The 26,711-nt window shown below is 41.4% G+C and overlaps 1 protein-coding gene and 1 pseudogene across 6 annotated transcripts in view; one reads left to right on the forward strand and one right to left on the reverse strand.

Annotated features, from left to right (window-relative positions):
- LOC102003411 overlaps nucleotides 1–1,149 on the forward strand; it is a 4,902-nt pseudogene extending 3,753 nt beyond the window's left edge.
- St18 (suppression of tumorigenicity 18, zinc finger) overlaps nucleotides 1–26,711 on the reverse strand; it is a 300,859-nt gene that overhangs the window by 186,611 nt on the left and 87,537 nt on the right. For 4 of the 6 annotated variants that reach the window (XM_013520260.1, XM_013520263.1, XM_013520259.1 and 1 more), the window contains exon 3: nucleotides 22,084–22,136. The exons of 1 other annotated variant lie outside the window; for it this stretch is intronic. The gene's annotated coding sequence lies outside the window, so the exon portion shown is untranslated. Of the gene's footprint in view, nucleotides 1–22,083; nucleotides 22,137–24,697; nucleotides 24,718–26,711 lie in introns of those variants that run through there. One more of the 6 variants, XM_005396055.2, reaches the window with a different exon arrangement.

Below are 26,711 nucleotides of genomic sequence, written 5' to 3' on the forward strand. Positions count from 1 at the left end.
AGGAATGACACCAAGGAAGATGTATTTGTACACCAGACTGCCATAAAGAAGAATAACCCCAGGAAGTACCTTCGCAGTGTAGGAGATGGAAAGACTGTGGAGTCTGATGCTGTTGAAGGAGAAAAGGGTGCGGAGGCAGCAAATGTTACAGGCCCTGGTGGAGTTCCAGTTCAAGGCAGTAAATACGCAGCAGACCGTAACCATTATAGACGCTATCCACGTAGTAGGGGTCCTCCACACAATTACCAGCAGAATTACCAGAACAGTGAGAGTGGGGAAAAGAATGAGGGATCAGAGAGCGCTCCCGAAGGCCAGGCCCAACAACGCCGGCCCTACCGCAGGCGAAGGTTCCCACCTTACTACATGCGGAGACCCTATGGGCGTCGACCACAGTATTCCAACCCTCCTGTGCAAGGAGAAGTGATGGAGGGTGCTGACAACCAGGGTGCAGGAGAACAAGGTAGACAAGTAAGACAGAATATGTATCGAGGTTATAGACCACGATTCCGCAGGGACCCTCCCCGCCAAAGACAGCCTAGAGAGGACGGCAACGAAGAGGATAAGGAAAATCAAGGAGATGAGACCCAAGGTCAGCAGCCGCCTCAACGTCGTACCGCCGCAACTTCAATTACCGACGCAGACGCCCAGAAAACCCTAAACGACAAGATGGCAAAGAGACAAAAGCAGCCGATCCACCAGCTGAGAATTCGTCCGCTCCCGAGGCTGAGCAGGGCGGGGCTGAGTAAATGCCGGCTTAACATCTCTACCATCATCCTGTTTAGTCATCCAGCAAGAAGAAACGAATAGGAAATTCCAGCAATAAGAAATGAACAAAAGATTGGAACTGAAGACCTTAAGTGCTTGCTTTTTGCCTGTTGACCAGATAACTAGAACTATCTGCATTATCTATGCAGCATGGGGTTTTTATTATTTTTACCTAAAGACGTCTCTTTTTGGTAATGACAAACGTGTTTTTTAAAAAAGCCTGGTTTTTCTCAATACACCTTTAAAGGTTTTTAAATTGTTTCATATCTGGTCAAGTTGAGATTTTTAAGAACTTCATTTTTAATTTGTAATAAAAGTTTACAACTTGATTTTTTCAAAAAAGTCAACAAACTGCAAGCACCTGTTAATAAAGGTCTTAAATAAAAAAAAAAAAAGTTTGTGGAGTATTGGCATTAAATCTTCTCTAAATTTTTTATAGAATTCAGCCATGAATCCATTAGGGCCTGAGCTTTTCTTTGTTGGTAAGTTTGTAATTACATTTTCAATTTCAATAATTGATATTGGGTTATTCAGAATTTTTATATCTTCTTGATTCATCTTTGGTAATTCAGACATTTCTAGGAAACTGTCCATTTCTTCTGAGCTTTCCATCCTATGTGAGTTTAGATTTTCAAAGTAGGTATTGGTGATCTTCTGAATTTCCACAGGATCTGTAGTGGTTTCAACCTTTTCATTCCTCATTGCATGAATTTGAGTTTTTCTTTCCCTTTTTTGACAAGCTTGGCTAGGGGTTTATCAATTTTATTTATTCTTTTGAAGAACCAACTCTTCGATTCATGAATCCTTTGTACTGATTTTTAGTCTCTATTGCATTAATTTCTGCTCTGATCTTTATAATTTCCTGTCTTTTATGGGCTTTGGGCTTGACTTGTTCTTCTTTTTCTAGAAGCTTGAGGTGCCACATCAGGTTGTTTATTTGTGCTTGTTCTCTTTTCCTGATGTGAGAATGCTTTCATCGCGTCCCATAGGTTCCAGTATGTTGTATCTGCATTTTTGTTTAATTGTGAATGTTGTTAAATTTCTTCTTTAATTTCACCTATGACCTATTTTTTGTTCAGAAGAGTGTTATTTAATTTTCATGTATTTATGGGGTTTTTGAGGTTTCTTTTGTCATTAATTTCCAATTTCATTACACTATGATCAGATAATATGATGGGATAATTCCAATTCCTTTGCATTTATTTAAGCATGTTCTATGGGCTAGTATATGATCTATTTTAAAGAACATCCCATGTGCAACTGAGAAGAATGTTTATTCTGATGTTGTTGGGTAGAACACTGTAAACATCTACTGAGTCCATTTGTTCACAGGTTTGGTTTAGTTCTGTTATTTCTTTTCTGATTTTTTTGTCTACTTGATCTATGTCTTTTTGACAAAAGGGTATTAAGTTCCCCCATTGCAAGTGTTATTGCTTAAGTGATTTTTTCATGTCTATTAATATTTGTGTTAGATAGTTGGGTATTCCTATAATTGGTGCATATATATTTTTGATTATTATCTCTTCCTCTTAAATTTTTCCCCTAACAAATATGTAGTGACCTTCTTTATCTCTTTTGCTTATTCTTGGTTTGAAGTTCATATTGTCTGCAAACAGAATAGCTACCCCTGCTTTTCTTTGGGTTCCTGTTGTGTGGAGTATTGTTTTTCATTCTTTAACTTTCAGTCTATCAGTTTCTTTTTTAGTTAAATGTGTTCCTTGTATACAGTGTATTGTTGGATCTTATTTTTTGATATATTCTGCCAGTCTGTTTCTTTTGATTGATGAACTGAGGCCATTTACATTAATGGTTATAACATATGTATTGGCTTATTTTTGTCATGTTATTTTTCTACTGTCGGTTCCCCGCTTTTGCCCTCTGTTTAATTGCTTGTCCTTGGAATTGTGGTCATTTTTATCTCCATCTAAAATACCTTTCTGTACTCTTTTTAGGGTTGGTTTGGTAGTCATGTATTTCTTCAGTTGTTCTTCATACTTCTGTCATGAAGTATCTTATTTCTCCAGTAATTTTGAAAGTTAGTTTTGTAGGGTACATTGATCTGGGTTGGAAGTTTTTTCTTTTAGTTCCTGAAGTACTTCTTGACTTGAGGGTCTGTGTTAAGAAGTAGGCTATGATTCTAATGGGTTTTCCTTTATAGGTAATTTGTTTTTCTCTAATAGCTTCTAATATTCTGTTTTTCTGCTGAATATCTAGGACCTTGATTATTATATGTCTGAGTGTAGACTTCTTTTGGTCATGGCTGTTTGTAGTTCTATATGCCTCACTTAACTCTATGTCAGATTCTGCTCCCATGCTTGGGAATTTTCTGCTATTAATCTTCAAATAGTCTTTGTATGTGATATGTGTTACCTCCTGCTTTTTCACTGACATATATCAGTTTTATATTGTTTTTCTTTGCATCATGTTGCAGCTGTTTGTTATTTCTTAGTCCCTTGTTATTTTTAAGCGATCTTTCCTTTTGTTATCACTAGCCGTGATTCTGTTTTCAAGGTCTGAAAATCCATCTTCAGTTTTGTTCAAGTGGTTTTGCCAGGTTTCAAAAGAATTTTTAATTTCCTGGATATCTCTTTGAATCTGTTTCATGCATTCTAATTCTTTCCTATATTGTTAGTTCACTTTCCATCACTTTCCTATGCTACTCAATTTTTTATCCATGTCTTCTCTACATATGCTGAGCAATTCCTTCATTATGTTTGTCATTTCTTTTTTTACCTGAGAGATTATTTCTGATCTAATTTCCTCTACAGCCCCATGGATTTATTTCTGTACTTCAGAAATTTCAGAAATATCATTTCAGAAATTTCAGGGTGTCTTCCAATTTCTTCTATGTCAGTGTCTGTTGGACTTGTTCTGGGTGGACTGGAGGTCTGAGATTGCATTTTGCTTCTTCATCCTGTCATTTTGTATTTCAAAATAATTTAATTTGTTTTCTGTGATGATCCTTGTGAGTTTTTGTAGTATGTAAGTATAGCACTAGTATCCAGGCCTGTCTAGGAGAAGTCTATTCTTCAGGGATATCTTCTGTGTGTAGGAGTTTCTTTATTTGTATCTGTCCCAAGATCCTACCTTCCCAGTTAAGAGTGGGATGTTGGTATCTGTTTGACTTAGTCCCCAGTCCTTTGGTAATGGGCTATGGTAAGGTTATTACCCCAGAGCTTCCCAGTATTGTTACAGAAGGGAGAAAAACTGATCACAACAAGTATGACATCCTAGCTAAAGTAGTACAATTAGCAATAACAATAGCATCAAGCACAATTTAGAAACTGACAAACTGTGGTAAGTCTTGATTTTGTACTTTAGACCATAGGAGCAAAGTCTATAGTCGAATAACAGACTCAATCATAAATTAGGAGTTTGTAAGCAAAGGTTTTCCCCTTAATAGAGTGGTTTTACCCTGTAGTGGGGAAATTTAGGGAGGATAGTGTATAAAACAAAGATAACTGGAAAGGAAGTAGAAGTAAGGCTGGAAGACAAAGGATTGTCACAGAAGGTTTGAGAAACTAAAGAAGAGGGTAGAAAAGAAAGAACAAAGAAGTATTTGAGAGATTATCTGAACTTGTCTCTGGGTTTTGGGGATAGGATTTGTTGTCTGTGGCTGGAGTTCTCCCAGCCTTTAGAAAAGAGAGAAAGAAAGAAAGAAAGAATGAATGAAAGAAATTGAGAAAAAAGAAAATTAAGATAAAAACAAAGATAAAATAAAAATATATTTTTAAAAAGTGGGTACCGCACACACACACCTTCTTCTTTTCTATGTGTCTTTGTCCCTGAGCACAGTGCTGGTTCACTAACTTACCACCTATTGGCTCATATTTTGGACTTTGCCATCTGGATAGTTTCACCTGTCCATCCTGTGCACCCTAGTCGGGGTCCTACCGTGTGGCTGCTGTTCCCCAGGTGGCCTGGTCCTATGATGTTGGGGGAGGGGCCAGACACTTGGGTTCCTCCAGTGGGCCAGTTGCCAAGTCGATTCTTCCCAGCAGAACTCTTTACCAAGTCCTAGATTCCTCCAGGCCTGGTTGCTGTGTCCCATGATCCAGTTGTTGCATTTTGAATGACATTTTGTTTGTTTATTTGCTTTCTCTTAGCCCATTCAAGCTGCTATAACAAATTACCATAAACTACATAGTTTAAACGACAGAAATTTGTTTTTTGGAGTTCCAGAGACTTACCAAGGTGCTGGAATATTCAGTGTCTCCTGAGGTCTTACTTCCTGTTTCACAGATAACTGCTTTTTGCTATAGTCTAAATATAGGAAGGAGCAAAAGGCCTTTCTAGAGCCTTCTTTATAAAGGCACTAATTCCATTCATATCCTATGGCCTAACCAAAGCCTAATGCCATCACCTTGGAAGTTAGAATTTAAATATGAATTTTGAGAGGGACAAAAGCATTCATTCTATAACATGCTTTATTTATGTTTACTGCTTTTTTAATGACTATATAATATTGACTAATAATAATGACTATACTACCTAAATATTATTAAAATTTAAGAATTATTTCATTACGCTGAAATGTTGAAAGTGCATTTCTTTAAAAAAAATCTTGAACACCTGGCAGAAAATTTAGGGGCATTGTTCATGAACACCCCCAAATCTGACATAGTTCAAGAGTGAAATATGTATTTGCAGTGTCTAAATAATATGGCTAGAAAATGGCTTACGCCAAAGAAGATGGAGGCATATTACACAACAGATCATGTCCTCTTTTTGGAAGAAAGTTTTTCACTTTAACTTCCTGGAAAACCTCACTTGTTTTGCTCCAAACTCAGTGGACACTATTGCTTCTCATTTTCCTGTGCTGGGTTTGCCTCCTCAGTCTCACTCCAACAGTAGAAACACATCAGCACTCAGTTGTTAGAATCTTCATTGCTTGTCTTTCCTTACATTCATGTCTGTGTTGGTATCATTGAATTTCATGGCTGTAAAATGATTTCTGGGCTAATAACCTTCAGAGTTGAAGCTCCAGTTCATACTTCTCTTCTGAACACCACTGTCTTGTACATTTTATAGCTTACTTACATTTCCTCTTGGATATGAAGCCAACATCTCAAACATAACAGGTCCAAATGAACACTTCTTGTCCTGCCTTTCCCACAGCTGTCCTCTTGAGGCCCTTCTGCCCCAGTTAATGACCACACGTCCTTCCAGATACTCAGTATAAAGATCAAGAAGCCAATCTGAACTCTTTTTCCCATACTCTCTATATCTTCTCTATCAGCAAATCCTCTAGGCTCTTCAGAATCTCCCCAGATAGGGCCATTTCTCACCACCTCTATGATGCCTGCTGCCTCCACCTGTTTCATTTTGCTAGTAACGCAATACCACAGTCTGCATAAGTTATAAAGAAAAGAGATTCATTCTGGCTCACAGTTCTGGTTCGGGTTCAGAGACTCCATCTAGTAATGGTCTTCTTGCTGACAGAGTCTTGAGGTGAGAGCAGCACAGGGAACCTTGTGGTAGTGGACAGAGGGCACACAGGGACCTAGCAAAAATGGCTTTTGCAGCAAAACCATTCTAGAGATAGCCTAACCCATGGGTCCATTAATAACATGAATGGCTGAAGCTACTCATGAGGACAGAGACTTAATCACCTCTTAAAGGTCTTGCCTGGTCCCATCTCTTAATATCACTTAATGGGGATTAAACTTCAACACTAGTTCCAGAGGGTGAAATCCACATTCAAGCCATAGCCCCTGCCTACACTTTGGCAGAAACACCACAACCTCTTGCTTAACTTATGGCAAGTGTCTCCCAGCAGGACTCCTGGCTTCCACTATTGTCTCTTCACTGCATTTTGTCAGGTCTTAAAAAGAGAATAAAACAAATTTTAAAAACATTAAAAACGATACACAATTTCAAAACAAGATGATAGGAAATCAACGATGATGTTGTATCGTATATTGTTATCTCCAAAGTAGTTGTTCAGATCACCAGATACAGAAATGCAAAATTGCTCAAAAACAATTAAGCATTAACTGTTCCTTTCAATTAAAAAATAGAAATTAGTAGTACAATTATCTTAGCTATTTTTTATATATATATATATTTTTTCCCCCTTCCTTCTTTCTTTCTTTTCTCCTTTTCTTCATCCCAGTTCTTTCCTTTCGAGCAGTTTCTTTCCCTTTCACTGTATCTATTGTACCTTTTAGGTCTTATTGAACCTTTCAGTTTCTGACATGAGGGGGCCAATGCCATGTTTATAAATGTGGTCTCATTTATTTCACTTATGAGTGTGGTCTCTATTCCAGGCTCCTTTTTTGTACAGGAGTCAAACTCAGGAGCTCACGCTTGCCAGGCAGGCACTGTGCCGCTGAGCTACATCACCTGCTGTATTTTTTCAATGCAGCAGTCCAAGATGCCATTTGAAATCATTTGTCAGACACAGCACATCTCAAACCCTTCACATCTCTAGGTCCTAAAGGGAATGCCCTCAGTTTACAATAGCCCTGAGGCCATATTCCCAGTGACGACCACTGCCTGCCTGATGTCCCCTCCTACAATTCACTCTGCCCGGACACACTGTGCACAGGGTGGTCAGTGTGCTGTTCCCTCGGCTTGGAATGTCCTTCCCCCACATTCACACTGCCTGTCCCTTCATCTCCTTTGCTACATTACCTTTTCAATGCAGCCCACTCTGACCAGCTTCATTAAAATTTTAATTTGACACCTCTTCACCCTGAACTAGGATCCTCCTTACAATGACCATATTCTAGCATATCTAATAACTCACTTCTTTATTATGTTTATTTCTGGCCCCTTTGCTGCAAGCAAAATGCTAAAGGGTTGGGAATGTTTGTCTGTTGTGTTTGCTGATTGTAGAACAGGGATGGCAGAGAGGGATTTCAATAAAATTATTAAAAATACAGGAGAAAGAAAAAGGTAATCACATGAAAACATATTATGGAAGGCATTGTGTGCTAAGGTAAGGAGCATATATTAAATTTACTGTGTGGGGGTGAAGGGGAAACCCAGGCAACATTTTTCTAAAAAAATTAAGTGCTGTTATACTAAGCAGATAAATCTGGTAACAACTTAAAGAGTAAAGCACAATGAGAGGAAAGAGGACACTTGCTGGAATGCAGTAGCCCAGTAAAGGAAGAATGAGGGCCTGGAAAGAACACTGATTCTGCGAGTGAAAGTCAAACGCCCAAGGACCACACACCTACTGATTTAATTATTGTTACAACACAAGCAACAAAAGCAGATTTCCCCACTATCTCCCATGTGTTCTCCATTGTATGCTTTCACAGGGATCAGTGCTCGATTATTAGAGGTGTTCAAGTCGGAAACATTATCCAGAAACCACTCCTGAAATTTCTTTGAAGTGCAGGAGCCCTATTCCCATTTCAGAAAGGTGAACTCTGGCCCTGGGGGAGGGCAGCCTTGGTCCCTGCTTCTGAACCCACTCAGGGTGAAGAAAAGAACTCCCTGGGACTGATCCGCTGCCTTCTCTTTCCTGAAGCAGTGAACTTCTGAGGCGACTGGGGTGAGATGCTTGAGAGGCAACCCGCCCTGTGCCAAACCACATTCTTCTTGTTTCTTGTCTAGACTGATAACTTTGTAAGCACAGACATATTGGGATAGTTGTCTAATCAATTCCAAGGCCAACGCTTTAATTCATTGCTCCAGATTGTGAGTACTTACTATGGTATGCAGATGAGTGTATCTTATTTTTATACCATTTCATTGAAGATTAGCTAAGTGACTACTATTTCACGGTAGCAGGCACAGGGAAACTCAAAAGGACCAAATGAAGATTCTGTTCTTAAAGAATAAAGATATAAATGAGACTTTGCTTATAGGCTCAGTAAGGAAAACATAGAGCAGAGTAAATACTGAAGGACCGAAGGCAGGTGGGTAGCGATGTCTATTCAAGACCGAATGGCCATTCTGTGCTCCTTTTGATGGTGTCACAAATGCAAATATTGCATTAGAACTATAAAATATAGGAAGTATTGTTTAGTAGGAGGCTAAAATGTACTTGTTTTAAACTGAGTTTAAATTAAAATATTGATAAATAATACTAAAGTGATGCAGAGATATAAAATAAATTAAGAAAGTAGTAGTAATGTACATCCAGGGCCGGGGATGGTGAAAGCTATGTGGATCATCTATTTTATTCTCTTACCTGAAGATGCCTGGAGCCATTGACCACTGTGATCTTGTCAGGATCAAGGCAGAAAGGAGTCTGCAATCAGCAGCTCAGCCCCTTACGTCATTTTAGTCTCCCCACCAAGAACTCAGAAACAGAAGCCCTTAGCATAAGAAACTGGATGTCACTGACGCCATTCTTTCCTACCTGCCCACATTCCACATTACGCACATGAATGTATATTGTCCGTGGGGATGGGTGGGAAGACGAAAGCCAAGGAGAGCTGATTTTGTGACCTGAATGCAAAGAGGACATTAGTCTAATTTTTTAGTCATTCATACCTTTACTGAGAGTTTTATCCATCTATAATTCCAATCCTACCTTTGTGACAAGTTCCGTACCCCTGGCACTGTAATGCTTAAAATACGGGTTAGAGGGGCTGGGGATTTAGCTCAGCGGCAAAAGCGCCTGCCTGGCAAGTGCAAGGTCGTGAGTTCGGTTCCCGGTACCGGAGAAAAACCAAAAAAAAAAAAAAAAAAAAAAATACGGGTTAGAAAGAAAGAACAAGAGATCTCATTTTTCTTTCATACAGTTTAATGGGAGTGGTGGTGGCATGCCAATTAAGCATCTTGGTTGCTATAGATATCGCCGGTGTCAGGCACACATAGAAGACAGATAAAGCAAATAAGAGACTGCCCTGCTGTGTCTGCTTCTCACAATGAAACCACACCAGCACCACAGCTAAGTTCTGGACCTACCCACACACCTGCATTACAGCTGACACTGTGCAACTTTGTTCTCCCTAACTGAAGGTTGCTTGATATTTCCGCCATACGTCCTTGTTTGTGTGTGGCTTTGATTACGTTTTTGATTTAGAATTATATCTAAATTGTAAGCAGACAGGTGGAGTGGAGGTGTTGGTTGTGGTATTCTCTGCTTTGGTTTCATAGGGAAATGAATGCTGAAGAAATAAATCAATTCCAAGGGCAAAGTAAAAGGAATTTGGAAAAGCCGACTCATTTCTCTGTGTCCTCTATTCCAGGGATTATGAGTCTCTTCACAGTCCCAGACCAGTGCAAGTGACTTCTGCTTGCTTTGCCCAGCTCCTCCCCCTTTTTTCCCCTCATGAGACTTCCAACTTAACCAAATGTTGGCAGGGGAGGCCCTGAGTTTATAAAGGAACTGGAATAGCACTCAAAGTTCAGCAAGAAGTCCAGGGGAGTTAGGAGCAGGTCCGTTGTGTGTTCCAACTCACACTTTAAAAGTCTTCAGACTATTGCAATGCGTGCCAGGAAACTATTCAGAAATCTATGGCAACAGTCACCAAGAATGTCACCAACCAGCATAGTAAGACGAGCACAGGTATGAGCCATCACCTTCGTGACCTACTTGGGAGTTAGCACCAGACTTCACAATGAATTGTCCATGGGAATGATAGACAGGAGACATGTGCGTCCTCTCCAGAGTAAAGGGGAGCCTGTGAAGGTGATGGGAGGGGTGGGTGGTCATCAAAATTCAATTTGGGGTGTGTTCTGCGTGAAGTATGCAGACCCTCTGGGGAGCTGTTCATGAGTAGCTGGACACTCATGTGGAGTTTAGTAGAGAGGAGGAACCACAGCCGGGCATTTGAAAGGATCTTCTCAGCCCCTCTTGTCATGTTCTCTCCCGTAAATTCTGAAATCCTTTTCTGCCTAACATCACCCTTGCTCCAGGACCTGCTAAGGCCCCTGCTGAGGCATCACTGTGATCCCAGCTCCTCCCTTTCTGCCTGTGCAGCTCAGGCTAAGAGACTTCCTCCCTCCGTATCCCACTGCCTATGGTCTCATTCCTGAGGCTTCACTCAAAGCTGTTAGCACCATACCTAGAAATGAAAATAGTTACCGTCAGCATCGAGTAAATGCTGGGTGAAACACAAGCTTCCAGAAATTATGCCTTGTCTGTGTGTTTGCTGATGCTTACACACCAGCCTGTTCAGAAGCTCCTTTGCATTTATCTCTCATAGACTCTTTGCCAATGTGTCACTGGTTTTCCCTAAGTTTATAACTCAGAAAACTAGTAGAGAGATATTTATTTAACAGCTACCCTAGGTCAAACATCTAGAAGGCGATGAGACAGGCCTAAACAGCTTCATCTAAAGCTGATGTTTTGTCCATCACTGGTCTAGTCTGAGTTTCAAGTAGTCACACTACTCCTTCAGGTTAGACCCACAGTCATGGGCAAGGTGGCCCTCATGACCCTGCAGGAAAGATTTTGCTGAAAGGAAGGCAGCTAGAAGCCGGCCTCCAGCAGCTAATGCCACCAGATCACATATCCTCTTAAAGGAGTCTCTGTAACTCACATCGCTCACCTTGCCTTCTGCCATAACTAAGACAGCAAATCAAAAACAGTATCTGACCCAAGCAGAGGGAAGATGGCAGAGGCTAACACCTCCGTGAGGCTCTTGAGGATGCAGGGCAGTTCTTCATCGTATCTCAGTTTGACTCACCAGTGTGGGTCCTCCAGGAGCCCGCACAACCCTGGAAGAATGTCACCAACAATGAACAACAACCCTGTGAAACCCACAGCCCGCGTTTCACAAGACAACCATAGTATAGAGTTCTCCTCCGTGTAGAGTCCTCCTCCAAGACAACCGTAGCATAGAGTCCTCCATGGAGTTGGGGATAGACAGGGATGTGGCTTGGAGAATATGCCATCTCTTAATGGGCTGAGTCCTTTGAATGTCTAGGAATTTCCTCTGCCTTCTATAGGACATGTAACGTCTGAGCTGTCTCACAGCCTCTGTTCTCTGAAGATGGAGATACAGCCTCAGCTGTATGATAAATGCCCACGATTCAGAGTGTGCTCTCCCCAGTCCCAGTCAGGAAAGAGGACCAGAGACACGGACCTCCCAGTGGCCTTCATGTAATGATGCTCCCTTCATGGGCCCGGTGATGAGAAAGGGAGCCGGCAGCAAGGTGGCCGGAGCAGGATGCAGCTCTGCACAAGTCCAGGCTGAGCTGTCAGTGGCTCTGCTGCCTCAGCTGTGTGAGCCGCAGGCTCTGTGATCCTGGAGGTCAGAGGGGACAAGGAGATACAATGCAGCATTCAAGATGCGCCACTGTTTCCACCGAGCTTCATGGCAAGAAACACAATGCCAGCTTCTAGGATTCTCAAGCAAGGACATGTCACCCTCGGCCGAGGACCTTGTACATGTCAAAACAAAAACAAAACAGCTCCTGGCTGGTACATCGGGCCTGAGAGAGACCTAGTTACCAAGCAACCCTAGTACCTGTGTGTCCTCAGCAGCTCACCCTGAGCTGGGTCTTTGAAAAGTGACTCTGGCTGAGCTACAAGGGCACAGGTCAGCTGCACGAGCAGGAGGCCCAAGGCCATCTGCCCACAAGTCATCCAAGCTGAAGGATTCCCCAAGGGAAAAAAATCCAGTTTTTTTAAATAAAGTTGATCAGGGATATTTGTGTGTAGGAGTAGGGGTGTGTGTGTGTGTGTGTGTGTGTATGTGTGTGTAACAGAGAGAGAGGGAGAGATTTTATTTGGGCTGTTCTGGGTGCCGGATTATGACTGTGAAAGATACAGCTATTGTAACCAGCCTGGCCTGAGCAGGCGCCCAGGCTCAGGTGGGAAAAGTTGGATCACAAGCCAGGTGAGTCACCAGCACTGGCAGAGGCAACAGCTGAGGCTTAGAGAAATTTAGAATGGGGACTCCAGGGTCAGCTGCAGAGATGAGAACTGAGTTTGCTCCAAATCACTTCCCTCTCAGAAGTTTCTGCCCAGAAAGAGAGGCCACCAGGACACCGAGCGTTCTTTCCTTAACTATGGATGCACAGGCCTCAACATGACGGCCACAAGGCGAGCCGCTGAGCTTCCCTTGAAGAAAGGGCTTCCTCAGAGCCACAAGAGTGTGATCTGCTGAACGCCCCATTGTGCCCACCTTTGAAGACACCTCATCCTCGGGCCAGTGGCAGTCACAGCTAAGGACAGGACCACAGGGAAGCCAGGCGTGCTGTTCCTGCCTAACATGGGGTCTCCTGGTGGGTGATCCTTGCTGCAAGCTCCTGTGGATTGGCTGAAGGATGTGCTGCAGTCTGAGGGTCTCCCTTGCTGTCTTGCTTCTCAGCCTTGTGTCCTTTCCGGGCCTTAACCCCCAGTGAACTTCTTGCCTTCCTTACACAGCCCGCGTTTCACAAGACAACCATAGTATAGAGTCCTCCTCCAGGTGTAGAGTCCTCCTCCAAGACAACCGTAGCATAGAGTCCTCCATGGAGTTGGGGATAGACAGGGATGTGGCTTGGAGAATATGCCATCTCTTAATGGGCTGAGTCCTTTGAATGTCTAGGAATTCCCTCCACCTTCTGTAGGACATGTAACATCTGAGCTGTCTTACAGCCTCTGTTCTCTGAAAGAATTACTGTACCTTGTTCCTTTAGAGCTATTAACGGCACTGTCTCAAACCCCAGAGTGGATTAAATGAATAACTGATCCTGGCCAACTTAATTTTGTATTTATCACCCAGCTTTTCTTCTCTCTTTGCCTATAACCTGGGCCGGGGATATAGCTCAGCGGCACAAGCGCCTGCCTGGCAAGCGCAAGGTCCTGAGTTCAATTCCTGGTACAAAAAAAGAAAAAAAGAACACCATGCCTGTAACCTTTTGATTCATGTACTAAAAATGCCTATGAGCTAGCTAACATAGTCCTATCTTCCCCTAAACTCCACAGCGCCAGCTACAGCCTGCATGGGCCAGCGTTCATTCACCCATCTCTGTGCAAGTTAGGACCCCCACACACGGCCTGTTGGGAGGCTGTCTCTGCGCTTTGTAGAAGCCCTCCCTCCTTATCTCCAGACTGGCAGGATCAGCACATCCGTCTGAGGAGTACGTCATGGAGAGCAGCCTACGCTGACCAAGGCGGAGGAGGTAAGTGCTACAGACCCCGTGTTTTGAAGGATAGTGGGGCCAAGCAGAAGGGGTGTGGATACTGGCCTCTGCGAAAATAGCATGGTTTCACGCCACTCTTCTTAACCCTGAAATGCTCACAGGGAAGCTTGAATTTGAGGACACATCAGCTTTCTTCTTTCACATATAGCCAATGCCCTGACTGTTCTTCACTTATCTATAGGTAAAATAAACTGAGGCAGTCAAACTAGTGTTTGATTTCACTGTATTCTATTTTCACCTTTATATAGAAACAGAACAAGCTATCCAGTAAGGGAATTCAGTAAGGCTTGCCATATTTCCATGGCGATCCTCTCTTCTGATGCGGTATTAAAGAAGCTGTTTGTTAAGAGTCTTCACTGTAAACACAATGCATTTTAAATTAGGCAAATAGAACCACCCTTCCCTGACCCGCTCACCTCAGCAAATGAGTTACATCACCAACGCATCAGATACCCACAAGGGGAATCCTTTCCAAACCTCTGCTCAGGTGGCCCACAAGCAAGGAGGCCAGCCAGGTTATTTCTAGTAAAAACAACCTCCACCTATTGCCTTAACCTGTCTTGTGTTTAGTTTTCAGCTGATAGCACTTCTCATCTTCTGGCATTCTTTTTAATTGGCTTATTATTATTTTATTGTAGTCTTTCTTCCACAGAAATGTAAACTCCCAATAGGAAGCCTTAAGCTTTTGCTTGTTTTGCCCCAATACTGAAAGTCCAGAATAGTACCCAGATTGGGGTAATACTAATAAATGTTTGCTGAAGATGGTACATATTATAGATAACCACAATTTAGCTATATTCCAGTCAAGCCAATTTAAATGTAAAACTTTTTGAGAAATCTTTCCCTGTTTTCTTGGTGATATGCATCCCCATTACTTGCTGTTATTTAAATTCTCAAGTGAACAAAGACTAAATCTTCCCTGTAAAATTATTACACGTAATACTAAAGTCTGACACTGCCCCAACATCTCATTTCTTTTTTTTTTTTTTTTTTTTGTTTGTTTCTTGATACCAGGAATCGAACTCAGCACCTTGCACTTGCCAGGCAGGCACTTGTGCCACTGAGCTATATCCTCAGCCCACCAACATCTCATTTCTATGAGAAGTCTGGTGTGCAGTCTTCTAGAATCTTCTCTACTTATTTATCCATGAATGGCCCCATTAAACATGATGATGGTGTTCTGTGATTTTTAGGTGAATAGTATAATGTACTATTCCACAACTTAAATATTTCCTTGAGGCAGACTGTGTATATTAGATCATGTAGATCAAACTTTATTTTTATTTCTTTTTTATATTTTATGATGCTGGGATATTATGCATGCCAGGTGAATACTCTAGCACTGAGCTACACCTCCAGTCCACATAGGTCCAGTTTAAATTGCTAGCTGTGAAGAGACCAACATTTATTTAGTCATTCTCTTAATAATGAGTGTTAAGGATGTTTGAGCGTTACTGAGGGTCCAAGGAGTTCCTGGGAGTAAACAACAGGTAGAATTTCCAGGCAAAGGATGTTAAGTCTTAATAATCACTGCCAAGATGCCCATCCAGAGACCTGTGTCAATGTGGCCTCCTCTCAGCAGCACAGGGCACTGTGCCAGATCTGTATCTCTACCCCTGACGCTAACAAACTTTATAATTTTTGTCAAAGTTTGTATAATTTGTGTAAAACTGACAGTTTTATAATCCTGAGCCTTCCCATGCACACGACATAACTTCACATCCATTTAAGTCTTATTTTATGGACTTCATTAATTTTTTATAGCTTTCTCCATAAAGACCATGGTTATTTTGACTGGATGTTATTGTAGGCACTTTATAGTTACTGCTACTATCTTGAAATTAGTCTTCTTTCCTTTGTCTCTTTCCTACATCCTTTTTACACACAGATAGAAAAGCCAGTCAGTTTTTCCTTACTGATGTCTTCTTTTCAGAATTTGTTCTTCGTTTCTTTTTGGCATTCTAGTGGCTACTCAGAACACTTTTTCAGAGTATGCAAGGAATTCATACAAATTAATAAGACACACACACACACACACACACACACACACATCTTAGTTTTGAAAGAAAGTAAACCATGCTTATCAGCGGTCCATTCACTAAGGAAGATGTCCAAATACCTGAAAACTAAGATGCTCAAATTCACTAATAACCAGGGAGTGCTAACTGAAACCACCATGAGGTGGTATTAGATCGGCAAACATAAGAAATTATCACAGCACAAATACTGGTGAGGAAACAGAAGAAGAATCTTGAACACTGCAGTAAGTTAAAGCTACTTTGAAACACTCTGGAATCTCCTGGCAAAGTGAAAGGTGCATATACTTAATGACCCATCTCTTCAGGTACTTGAACTAATGCTTAGAGCCACTCTAGTCTGCACAGAAACAATCACAAAGCTGCTCCCGCTGTATTGTTTATATTAGTGGAATAAATAAATGCTCATCAGCAGGAGCATAACGACATGGATTCATACCTGAAATATAATTAAAACACTTGGCTAACTTATCTTATGGCATCATATTTCAATTTAATAAATGGAATGTAGAAAGAGAAATTTCAAGTTGCAGAAAAACCCTTCAGTATCCCACCAATGGCACAAATTTCCAAAGTCAGGCAAAAGCAGTGCCATGTATTGATTACATTTATCACACATGTGGGAAAAAAACTGGACATGAAAGAGCCACCTGCCTGTAGTGGGGGGGGGGGTTCGTTCTGAGGTCAGCGGAAAGCCCACAGAGTTGTGACCTGGGCATGATCATGTTGATCTCTTAAAGAAACTAAGATCTGAACACTTTGGTAAAAGTTTCAATGTTACCTCTAGTTTTGTCTACACGTTTGTCTATACCTTTGTGTCAATGGGAGATATTTGGATGATGAAAACCAGAAAGAATCTTTAAAGGACCTTATAAAATTGATGACTACTTAGATAATATCTAGACAAGTGCCGTGATCGGCAAACAACTGACACAGTGTTTTTGTTGCTTTGTTTGCATCGCTGCTTTGGGCTGATGTGGGTGGGAGTGAGCTGCAAACATTGAAAGAAGAGTCGCATTGTCTCTTGGTAAACAGGGAGCTTATTATGTTTTTGTATTTCAGGAACCACGCAGCAATGCTAATACAAGTCACCAGCTATATTACTTACTAGTTTCACAATTCCTGTCAGGAACAGTGGTCAAAAATAAAGTTTTACAACATGGAAATTCCTTCAAAGTCTAAAAATAGGACTAACCTATGATCTAGCAATTGCACTCCTGGGTGTTTATCCAGAAGAGATAAAATCATTATATTAAAGACTTCCCTGCACTCCTACTTCACTGCAGGACCACTGACAATAGGTAAGATACAGAATCCACCCAAGTGTCCATGGGCAGGTAGAGGGATAAGGAAAATGTTATATGCATGCCAAATGGAATATTATTCAGCCGTTAAAAGACTTTTTAAAAAGACTTAAACCCCGTCATTTGTGGTAGCATGGATGGAAGTGGAGGTTATTAGGAGTGGAGGTCACTCGTCATGGTAAGTGGAACAAGCCAGGTACAGAAGGACAAATAATACATATTCTCATTCATTTGTACAAACAAAGCCCATCTCGCAGAAGAATGAGGTAGATTAGTGGTCAGTGGAGACTGGGAAGAGCTGCGGGGGGAAAAGGAGGTGGAGAAAAGCTAGCTAAGGGCCGTCAAAACACAGAGAGGAGGGAGTAATTCTAGTTTCCTATAGCATAGTAGGCTAATTATTGACTGCGACAGACTGTGATATATTTCAAAATGTCTAGACAAGCTTAGAACTCCCAGAACGGGGAAGTGATTGCTCTTTGAGGAGATGGAAGGGCTTATTATGTTGGTTTGATTATTGCATATTATATACACATATTGAATTATCATATTATACCCCATAAAGATGTAAAAGTATTGCATCTCAATAAAAAATTAAAAGGAAAAGTTTTAAATAGCTAAATCAACAAAATTTGCTATTTTAATTTTATAAGAAACTCATTATAGGATTTATACAGCACAGATACTTTCTTCTGACGCTGCCATGAAATGCGAAACACGTCATCTGCATTACCGTTATATAGAACCAGCAATTTCTCTCTAAGTCTTTACCCACTACACAGAATTACCTCTATCACTTCCTCAGTAATTAGGTGGGAACCATATCTTTTTAAAGTCATTAAACTAGACACATTGCTTTTGCTCCCAGCCTGCTGACTGTCCCCTCCCACCCAGATGGCAAGTGGAGGACCAAACATTTGCACAACACGAGGCTGCTGTGCCGGCGCTTTTGATTGGACCAGACGTAGGTAAATAACAAAGTTGGGTCAATCAGGGTTCCTCTCTGAAATGTCTCTGTAATGAGGGAAAGATCTTCTATAATGAGAAAGAAGCAGGAAGCCAGTAGAAGGCCTGGGGAGGATGGAGAGGAAGTTTTGGCAGTCTGCAAGTGTCTCTCTCCAGTTTTTCCTGTGATCTCATCTTCTCTGTGGCTTGGCTGTCTTCTCGCGTGATATTCAAATGCACTTCTAAGTAGACACCTCCCATTTTACTTACTTTAATTCAGACTGCATTCTTGCAACTTGCAACAAAGAGCATTTGAACACTCTTACCAGCTGTCATTTATTGTATGTACAATAAATTAAAATAAAATCATAAAAATTATGATGCTAAATCTGATCAATTTTTTACATCAAAACACCTCTAATGAAATAACTACTTCAATTATGTAATAAAGAATAAATTATACATAATGGGGTTATTTCCCGCTGCACTCTTTTTGATAAAACATCACTCAACCTATTGTCTTCTCTCTAAGGATCAATTACTTTTCCTGCTGGTCCTGAGAGACAGTTCAGTATGATTACAAAACTGTCTTGCTCTTTCACCTGAAGGCATTTCTTTCCAGTAGAGTAAATCAAATAAAGTGCTAACTGTTTTGAAATCCAAAGAACGCAGAACCTGCTTTGTCACCTAATTTTAGTTAAAAATCAAATAATAAGCACAGCAAAGTGGCATCCTCAGGCAAAGAATTTAATTTACCCACATTCAAGAATCTACAATAAAGCAGCACTAATAGCTACAGTCTATGACTTGCTTTGCTACTGAATATTTTGAAAATATCCCATCAGCTATTGCCACCAACGGAATTGGCCGCTAACTATTGCTAATAAAGTTTTTGATTTGCTGAGTACTGAGTCAGCACTGGGTTTCCTCCAGGGACTGAAGAGCAGAAGTCAAACAGGTTGCCCTAGGATCAGGCCTTAAAGGGGCGCAGGACCAAGAAACCGGGTCCCATTCTACAGAATGACTGTGCTGCAGAAACTGTATGGATCAGAAGGAAAAGAAGGTCCTGGATACAAAACAAGGTGTCCAGATGTAATAATTTTAAAAATCACAGTAAGATAGGAGGGCCCAGAGACCAAGATTCTTGACTTTCTCCTTTACTTTAACAGGTGTTGATGTGGCCTGTGATCCTTTTTTCTTATTTCAAAGTGAATAAAAAGAACAATAGCAAAATATCAACAACATAGACAAAAACAAAACAAAGCAAAAACCATAAAAATGATACAGGGTTTCAGAGCAAAATGATAGGAATTAACATGGCTGTTATATCTCCTATTGTTATCTTCAGTGAAGTTGCTCTGATTACCAGATACAAGAATGCAAGATTGATCAAACCATTAAAGGGAAAACAAAATAAAAACAACAAAAAAAATTAGAAGTGATACAGTAATAAAGACAGTAGGAATTCACCAATGGCTGTTACATTGCATATTTTATACAACGGAGTATTACTTAGCTATAAAAAAAGATAAACTTGAGGCTTTTCTATGTAAATGGATGCAGCACTCAGGAGGCTGAGGCAGGAGGATCGCTGTGAGTTCAAGACCAGTCTGGGCTACAAAGTGAGCTCACAGCCAGCATGAACTGCACAGCAAGATCCTGTCTCAAAAAGACAAAAAGAAAATACGGCTATGTAAATAGATGCAACTAGAGACCATACTAATAAGTGAAATAAATCAGACCCGCCTGTGTAAATACCCGCGTGTGTGTTTTATCTCCCTAGTATAAGAACCTGAAAGAGTAAATAAAACTCAAAATGTACAAAAGATATTATGGAAGGGAAAGAAATTGCTCAAAGGAAGGAGCAAGTGGGATTAGGGAAAGGAGAAAAAGAAACAAGGAAGGGAAAAAAATATGTATGTACACAGAAGGACGGCTGGCATAACTGCACTGCTGAAGTCTGATGGTTTATAGAAGGGAACAGTTACTCCTAATTTTTTTTTCTTTTTGACCAATTTTGCATGCTTATATCTGGTCATCTGAACAACTAATTTGAAGATTCTTTTCATTTGATAGTCAAAGAAAATTAATTCCAAGTAAGTGCGACATCATTAAAATGTCAGTTTACACGGTGCCACACAAAGCAGGGATGAAGAAACCATCTTCTCCGTCAGAGCCAGCTACCACACTCACTACGGAGAGCTCAGCGAGTGTTGCTGGTTTACTGTGTCGGTTCCACTTGCTGGGATACACACCCGAAAGAATTCCAGGCTGTTCTGGTTCCTACCTTCCCTGTGGGATAGGGTATTCTGTCCCCTGCTGAAAGCTAGGAAAAGCTAAATCAAGCTCAGTTACCAGATTTCATTAGGGCACACCAGACTTGGTCCTGTTTGCATTTCAGAGTTAATCTCGCATGTCAAAGATCTCTTCCACCCACCCCAAAGCTTCTAGAACATTTCCCCATAAAGGCTCCTGGGTAAGGGGCATGATTTCCTCTTGTCCATCTTCCTCTTCAACCTCTTTTAGATGCTAGCTGGGCTCACTTTTCCAGGAAAACAATAAAATAGAGATGGGCAAGGGTGACTTTTGCTAGACAAAGCATCGAGGGGTGCTGGTTTCCCTAACTATAACTAGTTGTCTAGGGGTTAGTAACCTTGGGAAGGTGTCCAACATGCCAGGGGCATATGTCCAACCAGGACACTAGAGCTCACCTACTGTCTATGCCTTATGGCTTGAAGCTAACCTGTTGGCCCTTGGCTGTCAGGGGGAATGTGTCCTAGTCTCTGCCACAAACAACATGCTTTGAAGGGAAAATATAGAGCTGGGAATGAAGATGGCCGTGGGTAGTGTGGGGGCCCCTCTAATCTGCCTTCTCTCGTGGGGCCTCAGAGAGAAGCAGCATGAAGATTTATAATCTCTTTGGTGCCTATGGGTTTCACATTAATTATTGTCTGAAATTCCAGGACAGTAGGAAAAAATCTTACTGGCAGTCAGTTATAGATTGACAGATGGATGAACAGATAGAACACAGGTCACAGGTAAGTTGCATGATCTTACCTGATTAGTAGAGGATCAGTGGATGGATATGTAGACAGATGATAGAATGCTGCCTAGATATCTCAAGTGTGCATATAGGTAGTAAGAATTCTGTGGACAGGGGCTGGGGTACAGATCAGTGGTAAGCATGTGCTTAGTATGCAGGATGCCTTGGGCTCAGTCTCCAGTGCTACAAACATAAAAATAGAACAAGAATTCAGAGATAGGACAGAAGGAACTCTACAGCCAGACAAGTTTTCACAGAGGAAAGAGCCTAGAAATGTACTTTAAAGAATGAATTATAGCAAAAAAGATAAAAGCTTTCCAGATGAAAGGAAATGAGTAGGCAAACGCACGGAGAAAGGAGCAAATCACTGAGAATGACTTCAGAAGTTCTGATTGTAGCCTCACAGGGTAGGAAGGAAGCCATGTACTTCATCCAACAGGCTTTCTGTGCAATGTTCTAAAACAAGAGCATTTCTGTTCTCACCGTACACCACATATTGTACTATGTGCCTGACCAAAAAGAATCACTTCAATAACTCTTTATAGGAACTTTATATGACATCTGTAAACAAGGCTCTTTAAGGGAGGAAAAAGTAATTAATACTTTTTAATAATTATGCCAGACACAAAAACTTCTGACGTGCATTAGCTCATTTGATCCACTTAACAGTCAACAAAGGAATTCCCATTTCTATGGCAATAACTATAGAGATTATATTTTCTTTTAAGTAATCAAACTGATACGTGGCAAAGCTGTGCTTAAAGCTTAGACATGATCCAAAAGGCCAGTCCAAACCTCCTTTGTAAAAGCACTGGAAAATAAGTTGGGAGAATTAAGCTACACTGTTAAGTTTTGAAAGCCAGTGGCTGGAGGAGTTAATTTTTATGAACCCACAGAGATTATAAGAGCAGTTGCAAGAACTCACATAGGTTTATGAAGATCAACCAACCTGCAATGTTCAGAGCACCTGGTGAGTCAACGGAACAGGAGGGAGGGAGAGAACTGTGCAGGAGATGATCACAACAGCAGAGATGCCAATGGGAGGGGTGGTGCAGAGAGAAAGAGAGAGAAAAATATGATTAAAATAGTACCAAAAAATCACTGAAACATTTAAGGGCCAACCTGAAGTAGTTCCAGCTCTGAGTACCTGAGATGATGGCAATGGTAGAAATTGGAGCAACCTGAAGAGATCACTTGAAAGGGAACTAGTTTATTATTCCCTATTAAAGACTCTTATGGTTTGTGTCTGTGTGTCCCCCCAAAGCCTCATGTGGTCATGGGGCAGGCTTTTCGAGTTTGATTGATTATGGGTGTGAGAGCTACACCTGCCCTGGGGTGCATAGTTTGCATATGTAAGGGAGAGGAAGAGGCTGCTTGCTGCCATTCCTCCCTTTCAGTGCTTGTTGCTTTTGCTGTGTTCTGCCGCCATGAGCTGTAGGCCTCTGCCATGTGCCGCTCTGCCTTGTAACCTGCCAAGTATGGACTAAAACCTCCACAAACTGTAAGTGAAATAAACCTTTTCTTCCTTAATTTTGGGCATCAGGTATCTTGTCCCAGCAATGAGAGAAAAGTAACCAAGACAACTCTACAAGTGCCTGACACCAGGCTGGTTAGAGGCAAACAGAAATGAATGTTTATACTGGATCTAACCTAAGAATGGTCAGTTTCTGCTACTACTGTACCCAAGATTGATATATTTGGTATATTTTACTCATGCTGAATGCTAAATTAGAACAAGGTATCTGTGTATCGTTATAATTATTATCACATAGTCCTCATGAATTAATGACCATGTAATTTTTTGAAAAGAAATAGAGGTCAGAGAATAATTTGCTTATGCTTTCAGTTTACAGTGAGTCTTCTGTCTCCAGTGTCCTTACCCTAACATTCAAATGTAAAATTCTGTTTTGCATATATTTCCCTCTTCTCAAATACCATCAGTGAGGACTCTTCACTCAGACTCTCTCCAGACAATATTCTTCTGCTCTTACTTATCCTTATTTTGGAAAAAGTGTGGGTTCAAAAGAAAAAGACCGTGTAATCTCCTCAACTTCCCAAGTAAATTAAAGGTGGACAACTGGGGCTGGTTGCATAATGTTTTGTTGAAAGTCCCAACACACCTTACATTTCTCCCTAAAGTTCCTTTCCATTATATTATGATAACTGCTTCTCAAGTGGTTATATAGAATACTACCCCTGGGTCAGAAAACATTAAGTCCTAATCTGATTTCAAATCCTCCTCCTTAGTTACCTATGGGTCATATGTATAGAAATGAAAAGCACAGGAAAAATTCAAACTCCTCTATGCCTCTCAAAATACAACAAACATTTTCCCACTATTTGTATTTGTAATAGTACGGTACAAATTCAAAAAAAAAGAGGCTAAACTTCCATTGGCAAGCCTCCATCGTACTATCCAGTCCCATTTCTACGTCGGTGGTAACTGGATTCAGAAATAGCAGTAGGGAAAAGGGAATTTACAAGAACTGGAAATGAGAAAATTTACCACAGACAGAGGCACAGAATGCTAAAATCAGGACTTCCTTGGCAACTTTCGGTGTCGCCATGTAGGAACCATTTATTATTGTGACCTTTGGTTTATTGTGTGAAGGCTTATGTGGTTGGGGAGAACCACAGGATTCAGATTTGCAGAAATGAAAAATGCATAGTAATGAAGCTCCTTCTGTGTGAAAATGGCCATGAGCTTGCTATATACTTAGCTAGGTGAGGCTGTAGGCACACTGCACACCAATAACAGAAAACGAAGTCAAAGGCACTTCTCTTATCCCAAAAACAATGCATAAAGGTGTATATTTTAAAGACAGGAAGTGACAATCATGGGAGGGATCTCTGAAAGGCAGCTTAAAGGCCCAGAAGCCATAGGGTGTGCACAATTTCATAAATACTGAAAAAGAATCATTGCAAATCCCCTACTGAGACCATTCCATGTGTCAGAACTCTGCAAATTTTGAGGAAAGTGATTTAACGCCTGCGACAGTGACTGCCAAGAATGAGTATGTCACAGTGTCTCACAGGAGCAGGGAAGCCATCACAAAGCCAATCAAAAGCCTGCAAACAGTGCACTGGCCCAAGCTAGGTCCAAGTAGCATTTCTGGGGCAGCCACCAGAGCAGTGCTCAGAGGAAACCACCGACCTCGCCAAAGGTCGCTACTGGGGTGGGAGCCCCACAGCCTCCAGGTGGGCTTGGCGTTATGGTGGCTCGGTACACAGTAGCTTGCAAACTCTTGTAGCTGTTATAACTCACAAGCAGTAAAGGACACATGAGCAAAAATGGTACTTCTGCTGTGCTGTCTGCAAATGGGAAAGCGGTTATCTACTGAAGTCCACCCAGCACTTATCCCTAAGCATTTCCTGAACTTATTCTGAGTGCAGTCATCTTCGGGAAGCTGCTTGTCCCCAGACTCACGAGGTGCCTGCCTGGGTGGAGGTGAAGTTGGATACAGGATGGCATTTTCAGTTCTTTGTATCTCTTGGGTGGTTTCATATAATAAGACTGGTCAGCCTTGCTGTTCCTTCCATTCTGCCCAGCCGTCTTCACTTACCAACACAGCCCGTGCAGGAGATCCACTCAGCCTCATTCCTCCTGCCTCTGAAGGAGGACACAGTGGGAGATGGACCGCACGGATTTCTTTAAAGTGCCACCATCCTGTGATCTAGAGTAGCAACCCGAATTTCCAACATCTCTCGCTACACTGATATCCCCAGCGACGCGCTGGTTCCGTCGTTCAGCCTCACTGGTGTTTTCCAGGCAGCATTTTCTCCATATTGTTTTAGACACCGTGCCATTATAATCACTTGCAATTGACCAGTAATTGTTGCAGAAGCTGGCCTTCCTCTGCCAGTGCCACCCAGCTGCTGGACTACACCCAGCTCAGTGCGGTAAGTTCCAGAATCCAATCAAAGCGAAGTCGCATCAGTATCCAGGTTTCTCATTATGAAGTTAAGCCAACACTTGCTTCCATGCAGTCATGTCCTCCTACAGGGCACACACAAAGGCGTTCCGCGTGAGCTGTGGCTAAGGTCTCTGCGATGGCTGCATAGGAAAGCTCAAACGGATACTCAGCCATGGTCATTAATCCACGCTCACAGATCGTGTTTCTGCAATTGGTTTTATAACTGCTATGGACATGGGTGTCCATGTCCCATCTGGAAAATGGGAATAGAGACATTTTCTTTGAGGAGTATGAGAGTAGTCTTAAGAAAATAAAGCTAAAGTGCATCTTACAGCCTTTGCAAAGTAAGAAGGAAAACTACGTCTGAATGTTCATCCTACTCAGCTTATGGTTGTATTAGAATCACGCAGGGAAAGCACAGAGATACACTCATGTACTAAGTAAGCCTCGATAGTTTTCCTAGATTCTAAACTATTCACTAGTGAGAACCTAGAGAAATAGAAACGGAATGGGAACTTATTAATGGGCTCCTCATTGCCAAATAACCTGCTATAGATAAAATAGCACTGATAGGGCAAAAATCCTTTTCACATGAATCTTTGACACAGTCCATGACCAATACAGCTTTGTTTTGTGGTATAATCTCCCACCCTATCTATTAATAACAATGATGAGAACAATAACTTGCATTTATTTACTGCTTTTGAGAAATAAAAAGAAGTATATGAATCATGTCTTGCATTGACAATTCATCACATGATATTTGGCTCTCCAGAATTTACAAAATCCTTAAAGATTCTCTTATTTATAAGGTAAGCTCCCTCGGACACTCAGTCTTGGTTAAGCAGTACCTCAGGGTACACGCTCACTAGCACTGAGACCTCAGCCTATTTTATACAACATTATCTTGGGCACGGGAGGCTCCATACATCCCTAAGAATGATGACAACTGAGAAAATCATTACAAAGATACAAGTCTTTAAGGGATAATTTACAATTCATTTTCTTCCAATTAAAAGCACCACACTGAGTGTGGATGAGCGTGGGGCTGCCTGCTGACAACAGGAAGTTTGAGCCTGCTGGGTGAAGATGTCATGTGTCTCTGGCAGCACTGGTTCCCCCAGACGCTCCAGTACTCCACACTGAAACTTGGGCTTGGAACTGTCCACAAAACAGAACTTTTCTAGTCCCACATTTCCCTTCTTCTCTACTGTCACCTTTTATGCCCTAATAATTCACTTATGTCCGTTCACTTTAAAACTTTGCTCTTCATTTACTTCCTTTCATTGTTATGGTCCAACGACTGCTAAAAAGAGGTTCTATTGAAAGGGATGACAGTGATGGTGACGATGATGGTGGTGATGAGTGTGCGTGTTTGTTTTTTTACATCTATTTCCGTGTGTAAGGCATAGTTTCTGAGTGGTTTTGTATACTAATTTCTCTGTGCGCCTATGTTTTTTGTATAAGCTCCTGTGTTTGTGTGTCCATTTCTATGTATTTTTCTGGGTATGTTTCTACATGCATGTATCATGTGTGCCCTTGTTTGTGTGCTTCTGTGTGTTCGTAGGTGTGAGCTTCTGTGTGTGTTGCTTCCACGTGTGAGTGTGTATGTGCACTTCTGTGCAGAATGGATGGTGTATGAGCAGACTTCAGAAAGACATCA

The sequence above is a fragment of the Chinchilla lanigera genome, unplaced genomic scaffold (assembly GCF_000276665.1).
Source record: "Chinchilla lanigera isolate Chin_1 unplaced genomic scaffold, ChiLan1.0 scaffold00053, whole genome shotgun sequence".
In the NCBI taxonomy this organism is placed as follows: domain Eukaryota; kingdom Metazoa; phylum Chordata; class Mammalia; order Rodentia; family Chinchillidae; genus Chinchilla; species Chinchilla lanigera.